We start from the raw sequence: 9,124 nt of genomic DNA, 5'->3' as shown, positions 1-9,124 counted from the left end.
TAGAACCTCAGAATGATTTTCTAGTGTCATATTCCTAGCATCGCAAGGAGGAAGAGATGTTTAAGTTGATGGAGCTCCATTTGCAACTCTTTGGCAAGTGCCTATCTGGTTTGTTAGTGAGGATTTTAACACTAATCACATCACACTGCTGATTAAAAAATGACATCATAATATATACAGGCTTAATCAGAATATAATCTGTGGTGTTAAACTTGATATAGAAAGTACATACTCACCACATATATACCTCTAGAATATTACCAGATGCTAAATAAGAATAAAGTAAATAACTTGGTAAGAAATTAAAGAAGCAGCATCTGTATTTGCAAACTCCTCTCATTATGCTCAACATCCACTCACCTTTTCATGTTTTATTTATCATGTTTTATTCATCAAGAGATAAAAGGAAAAACACAGTAGGAGATTTTGAGAATAAGGCTAAAGGAGTTGATGATATACACCTTTGTTTTAAAATAAGACTGCACTCACAACTCACTGAGAGAAAAAGATATTCACCCACTTTTGTTCTGAAAAACAAGAAATTTAAGGCACAGCCATAATTTCTTTTTGCTACTTAGCATCTTACAGCCCTTAAAATCATGTCTTCCTTCCTAAAACTAACAATCTGATGAGTTAAATAAAGGATCTACTTTTCTCATTTTGGTTTTTGGTTAAATTAAATAGCAACTAATACTTATATCTGCATGTAAGATCAAATTATTTAAGTCCAGGTAGGTCCTTCTGAAAGCACCATCACCATCACCTTCTACTTCTCACCCCTGTAACCAATGATTTCCCTAGAAAGAGATCTCAACAATAATAGAAGTCACAAATCAGTATAATTTAGGGAGTTTAGAATACCTTCTGGACGTATAACATAATTGAAACATTGCCCTGAGAACTCTGCCTATGTTTCTGATTAAAGCCCAATGTACTCATGCTAAAAAAAGATTTAATTTATCTCCAGCCCGGCAATTATTTTCCTAAGTTGATGTGGATAGGCAGAACATGGAAAGAAGGGAAATATAGATGTGATTATTCTGTTTAATTAAGTTTAAGGTCACATGAGATTGGACAATATAAAAACATGGGCTTTTTAGAATGTTGAGCTTGAATTGAGCTTTGCTGTGTACCTTGGATAAATTACTTAAATTCTAAGTTTAAATTCCCACAATTTAAATGAAGCTAAATCCATCTGTCTGTATGACTCCTGTTAGAGTTAAGAATAATTGGCTCCAAGTACCTAGCACAGACCTTGGCAACTAGAAATGTTCAACAAACTATATCTAATATTATTGTTATTCTTTTTATCATGCTTTAGAATGTTATTAATTCACCTAATTTTGGCTACCAATCTGAAATATAAAGATACTTTTCTTTTTAAATATGAGCTTTAAAATGATTTATTATATGTGTATGTATTTTAGTAATAACCAAAACAGTGATTTCTTTAATCTTAAAATGCCTACCTCCTTGTCAAATAGCAATTTACAAGAACAGAAGTAAGATATTTCTGCCTTTTCCCCAAGCATTTATTACATTTGTCCTTTTCAACACTTAGCCATAAAAGTGATTTATGTGAGCTGAAAGTTAAAAGCGATAGCTTAATTTCTCAAAATTAAACAATCACTCAAATCTATGCAAATTAAAATGTCCAAATGTGAGGGGAGATGTGAAATGCTAACTGCAAGTTATATTAAAGAGGCTATTATTTTAATAAATTCAAGACTGAGACTACCAGCATTGTTAACAGAAAACATTTAAGAACAGATTCTTCCATACTTTGTTTATTGAATCCTAGATAAAGTGTGGCCCTGACTAGCCTAACATCAGCTCTCCCCACAATACTTCAAATGACAGTCACCAGAATAAGAAAAGACACTATTAAAAAATTAACAAATGTTACAGTCATCTGTATATTCTTGTCTTTTTAAATACTTTGGTTTTCACTGGTTCATCTCCTGTCTGTAATAAACATTTTACATAACAGCACTGTGTTCTTTTCAGTAGCTTATACTGATGCTCCTTTTAGAAAAACAGCCATTTTGATGGCTAATCTAAAATATAAAAAATCACATATTGAATATGAACATATGAGCAGCTCAGAGCAGCCTCTTTGTCATGTTCGTCAGGAACTGAGAGGTGCAGCTGAAGTTCCTGGAGCTCAGGGCAGATGGGAATGTGAGGCTCCTCAGTCAGAGAAGTCATTAGTATTCAAATCTGCAGTGGGTATTAAAAAACACTACAATCTAAAATTTGGGCCACTGGTACCAAAATTAATTCAGGTTTTTGAAAACTGTCATGAAGGAAAAGTAGAATTTTTTTTTCTTAGATTCCTGAAGAAATTCATGGGGAGAGAAGACCAAAAAAAAAAAAAAAGAAAAGAAAAAAAGGAAAGTTTTTAATTATACACATTAAACTTGTTTTTCCTTTTTCAGAGAAATTTTGCAGTAATTAATCAGTAGATTTTTCAAAATTGCCAATAGCCTGAGCGACAGGGACTGAGGAATGTTAGCAACTCTCATGTGTTTGAGATGAACTATCACATACTGCTTTATACAGGTTTATCTTCTTACCAGAAGGTTCTAATTTCTTGAATACAATTTTGCATAGCTTGGCCCAATGCAGCAGTTAACCAGACTGGTAAATGAGATCATATGTGAGACTACACAAATACACACACACGCACATACACACACACTTTATGGACAATTGTTTTAGTGTGTTTTTTCCTAATTCCTGTCATCTCCCTCAGTGAACGCACATTCAACTAAAATCTAGAAATTTTCCATTTTACCGCAGGCAATGCCTAAGAACAAAGTTGTTAAGGTTTCTTCAGTGTACATGTAAAAGATGTTCACAAGACATCACCAAAGTGGTCATAAGAGCAAATGGCAAATGTTTGGAATTCTTAATTTGTTTTAAAAAGTAAAAAATAAAAATATGGCCAAAATAATTGCAACACAACATTAAAACTTGTATAGATCAAGTGCTATAGAAAAACTTTTCAAAACGTATAAAAGTCATGATTTTCACAACCATCATTCCAAGTTAAACCATCATTTGAAAGACTAACTGCCTGAAAGGCACAAGCATGAGAAAGTTTTTCCAGCTTATTAACAAAATAACGTGAGTCCATATTTTCTTACAAAGAAAGAAAATAAGACCTACAGGGAGACATGAGTTGAAGGAGGCAGTTATAATTGACTGTATATAGGTCAACCATTTACACAGGTGAGACACATTTTTAAAATGTTTTTTATATTCTAGTTCTAAAATAATTAAGGTCTATGAATGGATTTCTGCTCACATTTGAGTTAACTGGAACATCTTTCCAAGGTAACATAATTGTAAGATAAAATGCTTTTGTTATTCAGGGAGATATTTGATGGGAGGCAAGGGAAGGGAGGCAGTAAGGAAAGATGGAGGAAAGGAGGGAAGGAAGGAAAAATAAAAATAATGAAAGTTATTTCCAGAAGAAGTATTTTTGATTAAAAAAGAAATATATGTATCAGGGAAAGAAAATGCTAGCTTTAGGTTTTACAAGATGATTAAAGAAGAGAATAAACCTTGAATTTTGAAAAATTGCTCAATAAGATATTAGCATTCATCCCTCCTATGTATGTTAAAAAATAGGTACAAGAAAATAAATCTTATTTTATGACATTCTTAAAAATAAATACCTGATATTTAAAAATATTTGCATCCTTTCTCAATTTTACTTGATTGCTAATAATTAATTTAAAAATCATGTACTTCTCTCCTATATCCCCACAATTTTCTAGTTTCCATCAAATAAAAACTACAGCTGTGCTTTCTTTGTCAATTATATTAACGATTTGATCCTGACATGTTATTTTTTGTTGGATTTATGTGAGAATGGAAAATGTATAATAGTGTGAAAAAAATATATTGGGAAAAAAACTCTAAAGAAAAAGATAGATGAGTTCCTGTCATGGCTCAGCGGAAATGAATCTGACTAGCATCCATGGGGACACAGGTTCAATCCCTGGCCTTGCTCAGTGGGTTAAGAATCGAGCGTTGCTGTGGCTGTGGTATAGGCCAGTAGCTACAGCTCCAATTTGACCCCTAGCCTGGGAACCTCCATGTGCCGCATGTGCAGTCCTAAAAAGCAAAAAAGAAAGGAAGAAAAAGGAAAGAAAAGAAAAGAAATTATACATAATTTTATTATGTTTTAAACTGTGTAGGGAAAGTGCTTGCTAAAGTAAATACAACTCATGATACTAGCATTTTATTGGAATTTAATTTTTTTCTAAAACCTTAAAGTTTGGTTATAAGATAAATTGTGTTTATAGTCTAATTATAATTGGGTTAAGTCAAGGGACTATCTAATGTTGGGTAGAGTACATTGAGGGTGTTGCATCAGCACTTAGACTAAATGCTCCTTTGGTACTACACTGCCTAGCAAATTTTAACAAAATAATACTATTTACAAAGAAAACTAAACAAAAGAACCAATTCAGTATTTCCTTGTATAATAAATGTATAATAGCTTAATACTAGTGGTAATAAGCCTATATTAAATGCTTGCTGAAAAATTCAGTATTTCCTAATACTGAATTGACCCCAGAATAAATCTCAAGCTTTTTTATAAAAATACAAAAGCATCTGACATACAATAATGTAAAATGCACAATTTCTGAATCAATAAAAGATTACCAGGAATGCAAAAGATGAAGAAGTTATTTTCCAAAGGAAAAAAATAAATAAATTGGTTGACATTGATGAGAATTGATTCAAATATTAAATTTAGCAGAGATATTTATAAAGTTATTGAACTAAACTCCATATGTTCAAAAAGGTAAAGACATATACAAAAGTCCCATATCAAACTTGTAGAGTTGAAAATTACAGCCTCTGAAATAAAAAATATACTTGATGGAATTAATTACAAGTAGACATTGTTGGATAAGAGATTAGTAACTTTAAGAACAGCAATATAAATGAGAAAAATTAAATGATGAGAGAATTTTTAAAATTAAATTAGCAGTAGTAAATTTAGAAGCTATTTCAATCACCCTAATACATGAAAGAGAAGCAAAAATATTTAAAAAAATAAAGGTTGAAACATGTCCAAATTTGATGAAAACTATAAAAACCAAGAAGCTCAACAAAAATCAATCATAAAAGACATGAACAGAGATATATCATAGTCAAATTGCTCAAAGCCAGGGACAACAAGAAAATGAGTAAAGTTTCAAGAGACAGACAAATTATTTACAAGGGAATAAAGATATGGATGATAGGAGATTTCTCATCGGAAACAATATAAATGAGAAGACAGAAGAGCCCCATCTTTGAAGTACTATAAAGAAATTCAATTTAGGATCCCATATTCAGAGAAAATATTTTCAAAAATTTGAGGTAAAAAAAATCATTTCAGACACACAAAAGTTGAAAGAGTTCATCTGCAAACAAGCATTATAAGAAACAAAGTGTTTCAGAAAGAATGAAATGAGAGCAAATTGAAATTTAGATCTCCACAATGAAATAAAAGCACAGAGAAAAGTTAACTGTGTGAATAAATGTATAGGATATTTTTATTATTAATTAAATCTTTTTAAAAATATAATTTATTCAACAAAAAAATAACCATGTCCAATGGAGTTTATAACATGTGTATAAGTAAATATAAGAAAGCAGCAATGCCTAAAATCCCCATGAAATAATATTATACTCCTTGCCTGCATAGTTCCTGTATTCAAACAGATGCAGAATCATTATTTCCTGAAATAAATCAGAATAAAGATATCCTTGTATAATAAATGTATAATAGCTTAATACTAGTGGTAATAAGCCTATATTAAATGCTTGCTGAAAAATTTATTCTAAAATGACATTTGAAATTGAAAACTGAACATGGAAACTCACCAATGAGAAGTGAATATTAAACCATGTTATTTCCTCCAAATGTTTTTCAGACAAAAATATATATAGAAGTTGACATAAAGAGTGATAAACATATACATAGTGGGTTTTGGGTTTGTTGGTTTTTTTTTTCTTTTTTTAATTTCTTTATATATATATATTTTTTTCTACTGCACAGCATGGTGACCCAGTTATATATACATGTATACATTCTTTTTTCTCACATTATGTGTTCCATCATAATTGACTAGACAGAGTTCCCAGTGCTACACAGCAGGATCCCGTTGCTAATCCATCCCAAAGGGAAAATTCTGTATCTGTTTACCCCCAGCTCCCAGTCCCTCCCATTCCCTCCCCTTCCCCCTTGGCAACCACAAGTCTGTTCTCCAAGTGCATGATTTTCTTTGCTGTGGAAAGGTTCATTTGTGCCATATATTAGATTCCATATGTAAGTGCTATCATATGGTATTTGTCTTTCTCTTTCTGACTTACTTCACTCAGAATGAGAGTCTCTAGTTCCATCCATGTTGCTGCAAATGGCATTATTTTGTTCTTTTTTATGGCAGAGTAGTATTCCATTGTGTATATATACTGCATCTTCATAGTGTTTTGATGGGGGAAATTATTCTGTTGGGGAAAATTATTCTACTGTTAATTGCATATAAGCATAGGTCCTAGTGAAGATGGTAAAGATCGCACTGTAATTATTGGGAGATAAAATCATTGTTAGTTATGTGGTGAAAAAGGGTGTTCTGTTAATTGCAGCCAGTCTTTATCATTGAGCAAGAGATTCATGGCCATTTACATAACTAAAGAGGGATTACCCAGAAACCTAGGTTAATGAACCAGATAACAACGGAAGTCATTTAATGGCTTTTAAAATGCAACTTTATCCCTAAGAATCTGATTCCATCATTATCATGGGATGTCTTACTCCATGTCTGATGAAAATGGCAAAAACAATACTTCATCTCCAATTATCTTCAAACAATTGTAAGAAATGTATATTGCATACATATGTACAGATATAATGTAGTTTAGACATGTATGTTAGAAGTTCTACTAAATATATTTCTTAAAAACAGGAGTTCGAGAATTTAAGGTTTATATTTATCCCACTATTTCATTTATCAACTTAGCAAAATAAAACATATGAATAGTAGCATAATTATAAATTTTATCAACATAGTTAATAGATATATATTTTATTGGGAAATATTAATTATTCATAAAACAAGCTGTTTATTAATAGAGACTGCACTAGATATTATTGAGATACTACATAATTTGAAAATATATACTTATTATAACTCTAACAGTAAAGCAAATGATAAATTCTAAATCATACCTGACCTAAAAAATTTCAGATGTGCTGATACTCTAGGACTACAATTTTGATGATACTCTAGGATTTTAATTTTCTTTTTATCATAATTTGGATGGTCCATCTGGACTTTCATTTTTTAATTCTAGTCTTTGGAAGAATATCCATATGAAAGATTTTTTTTTCTGGTTGTTCTAAGGATTTTGGTGCATTTTTATTTGCATCTTGGAGCACTTAATTTTTTATGAATGATTCAATTTCTTTCATTATTATAGATCTACATGTTTCCCTTGTTCTTCTTCTGGAAATTTTTGTGGTAATTTATAAATACTAGTAGAAATATAGTAATTTCATCTGTCTTGTTATAACTCAAAAACATAATGCTCTTCATAGTTTTCTGTGCTCTCCACTCTCCTTTCTGTCCCTGTCTCAGGTTTCTACTATACATATAATTAGAGAAAACTCAGTTAAGCCCTTCCATTCAGATATATTTGCCCTTCTCACTGTGTTTTCCATATGGTTTAATCTTTCTTGAGTACGTTTTATCTTTTCATCTCCCTATTTTAGATAGTTTGAATAACTAATTTTCTCTTGAACAATGTTTAGTATTCTCCACATTCATTTTACTATCTATATCTTCTAGAAATTCTCATTGCCATTTTTCCAAAATTTACCTTTTTTTTTTTTTTTTTTTTTTTAGGGCCACACCTGAAGCATATAGAAGTTCCCAGGCTAGGGGCAGAACTGTAGCTTCAGCTGCCAGCCACAGCAACTCGGGATCTGAGTGGTGTCTGTGATCTACACCACAGCTCATGGCAATGCCAGAGCCTTAACCCACTGAGTGAAGCCAGGGATTGAACATGCCTCCTCATGGATAGTAGTGGGGTTCATAACCTGCAGAGCCACAACAGGAACTCCCTAAAGTTTACCAGTTTTGTCTTAATAGGCTGTTCTTCTTTTTAAAAGATATATTACTATTATAAATTGTTTATAAACAGATATTAGTATTATAAAAAACAGCAATGACATTTCATTCTATCCTGTGATAGAACAGGATATTTTAAGTCTTTTTATTTCTTAATCCAATAACACTTCTCTGGTTGCCTGCAGACTTTAGGACTTCCTTCTTTTCTTAGCTAAAGATAAAACTGAGAAGCCAAATGCAAAATTTACTTGAAGCTCTGTCGTTATCGTCTACATTATTTATACTGATTCTTGGTGTCAGTTCAATGCGATGACATTAAACCCTCAATAAAATATCCTCTCAATAAAAGCATTTGAGCATGAGGAATTTAGGATTTTACCTACTAGCAACAGCAAATTTTAGATTTGTATAAATAATTTAAAGCTCTTCAAAAGTGTCCACCCACTTTGTATCTATAGGCTTGTTTTGGTAGACCAGATGTTTACAAATCAGGTTCTTCATGTCAATTATCATTCCATCAACTATTGAAGTCTAAAATGTCCATCATTTATAAGTTATGATGGCATCATAAGTTAGATAAGTTAGATGACATCATAAGTTTAACCTTTCTTTCTCAGGAAAAATGGCTTTAAAGAATAGAGTCAGTTTGATTTTGTGAAAATTGAACTTGGATTCAAAATAAATGCTTCTTTGTTTAAAGGGCTATCTAAAGTGTCTTTTAGATGGCTGTTATGTGTTCCTAATTATTTCATTTGCTATGACAGGTGACTTTCTTTTTTAGTGACTCATTTCTTTCTTTTATTATAATTCTGGTATTTTTTTCAGGGGAGAGCTTATCTTTAGCATGAGCTATATAATTTTTTTTAAGGAAACCCACATGCTCTTAGCTGTGAATCTCTTGAAGAGTTTTCCAACATATTTTTCAGGTTTCCAGCAGAATGCAAGATCTGCAACCAGTTGTTATTTAATTTCTCAGTTTAATATTT

Source organism: Phacochoerus africanus, chromosome 2 (genome assembly GCF_016906955.1).
Source record: "Phacochoerus africanus isolate WHEZ1 chromosome 2, ROS_Pafr_v1, whole genome shotgun sequence".
Classification (NCBI taxonomy): domain Eukaryota; kingdom Metazoa; phylum Chordata; class Mammalia; order Artiodactyla; family Suidae; genus Phacochoerus; species Phacochoerus africanus.
The sequence above is the reverse complement of the archived record's forward strand: the minus strand, read 5'-3'. Positions refer to the sequence as shown.